Source organism: Capsicum annuum, chromosome 10 (assembly GCF_002878395.1).
Source record: "Capsicum annuum cultivar UCD-10X-F1 chromosome 10, UCD10Xv1.1, whole genome shotgun sequence".
Classification (NCBI taxonomy): Eukaryota; Viridiplantae; Streptophyta; class Magnoliopsida; order Solanales; family Solanaceae; genus Capsicum; species Capsicum annuum.
Window position 1 is genome coordinate 84,211,151 of NC_061120.1, and position 1,988 is coordinate 84,213,138.

At 35.7% G+C, this 1,988-nt stretch overlaps 1 non-coding gene across 1 annotated transcript; it reads left to right on the forward strand.

The window, feature by feature from the left end:
* Positions 1-1,267: 1,267 nt before the first annotated feature.
* LOC124888315 lies at positions 1,268-1,374 on the forward strand. The gene has a single exon (XR_007046442.1). It is a non-coding gene; the product is annotated as a small nucleolar RNA R71 (small nucleolar RNA).
* The last annotated feature ends 614 nt before the right edge of the window (positions 1,375-1,988 follow it).

The window sequence follows — 1,988 nt, forward strand, 5'->3', positions numbered from 1 at the left end:
AAAAGATTAATGGTGAAACCTTGATGATTGGAGTCTTGATTTTGGAACCCTAGCTCTTGTTCTTGAGGAAAATTGAGAGAAAACAACAATATTTATGTTTAATGTGGATGAATATTGTGTTAAGGAGTATATATAGGGGTAGAAAAATGAGCATTTTTCCCTTGGAATTTAAAATATAAAACTGGAAAATCCTGATTTTCCATGCTGGTCGACGCTTCATAATCGCGCCAGCTTACTAGAAATTGGACAATTGGGAAACTAGGCCTTGGCTCAACACGGTAGAAATCACGTTTCCACCTTGGTTGCAAACTGGAAAGACACAATGATACAATGGAATCACGGAGGCTCACTGGATTTTTATAATTGCCATTTTGGCTGGCTTTGCGACATGCAAAAGTACCAGGTGGTACGCTGGCTCACTAAAATGGCTCTAACTCTTCGCCCGAGTGTCAAATTTGGACGAATTTGGTATCGATGGAAATCTTATTCAATTTTCCTCTTGATAAAAAGTCAAAATCTTATAAAATTTCACATGGAAAAAATATATTCTTCTTTGAACCAAGATCTTTAATGTTCTAGAGATGAATTTGAACTAGGAGAAGTGTGGGGTACTATACATTTGCCCAACCTAAATCTTTAAGTTCTTTGTAGCCACTTGTTGGATATTTATATCTGCTGCCAATTATGCTTGAGTAGCTAAAATATTTTTTAGCATCTTTTCCATATTGCTAGTATCTTGATTTTCTTGTACTTGTGGTTTCTGAAACTGTTGTTCTTGGGAGATCCATGCATGATTTGATGGTTGAGTCTTCCATTTAGATTGTAGATGTTCCCATAATTTGGACTTTGAACATTGCCCACAAACATCACTTACTCAGGATTGGCATCACATATAACTGCAGAATGATCACTATTGTCAAAAACCACGCACCAAGTGTTTTTCTACTGAATTGCATTAACTATTATTGAAGGCTAGGTAACCATAAAATTTATATTATTGAACTGAGTAGTCAACTAATTTTGTAGCACAACAATCTGAGTGGATATACAAGTAAATTGGTCAACCTCCAACACATGTGAAGTCTTCTTTCTAGCACTTCTTGAGTTAGAATTCCACTTAGGATTTCCTTGTGCAATCCGGTTCAATAAGATGTATAACTCATTATACGTTAATTACAATGCTTGGACACCTACAGCTGAATCTAGAAAAATTTTTGTGTTATGATCAAGTGCCTCAACAAAAGTGTGATTTTATACCTCATTGGACTGCTGATGATGTGGAAAGTCCCAAATAAGATCTTTGAACTTCTCCTATGCATGATATAAGTTCTCATTTGGCTTCTGTTTGAATCAAATAATCTTATAACGCAGTCTCGTAGTCTTGCCATATGGAAAAAATTCGATGAGAAATTTCTGGGCTAAGTCATCCCATGTTGTGATTGAACTTGCAGGCTCAGTGTTCAACCACTTCTTTACTTCCCCCAATAGTGAAAAAAGGAATAGTGTCAGTCTAACATAATCAGTTGACACACCTATAGAGATCAATATGTCACTGATCTCTGAAAAGTTTTACAGCTGGACTTGTGTATCTTTATATAAAAGCCCTATAAACTATCCACTACTGATCAAAAGCTCTACCATATTCTATTTAATCTCAAAGTTACCTCCAACAACCGGTTTCTAATAACAGAAGGTTAAATTTGTCAGAAGTGGGACTGTTGCTGTACGAACTGTCTTGCAGGCTAGTTGATCTTCAGCCATTAGAGTAGGATTGTTCCTTTTGAATTTGCTTAATACGAGGAGAAGTAATACTTCTCTCCTTAATTGATAAAAGCTTCTCTTAGGTTCGGGTCTGGTTCAACCAATTCCCTATCCCTTTCCAGCTTACTGGTCTATAAACCTGTTTCATGCAAATTCAATACCAAGACAAGTGTTAAGAACCAAAGAAATCTAAGAAGTAAAACTAAAAAAAAATAATTTACCAAATT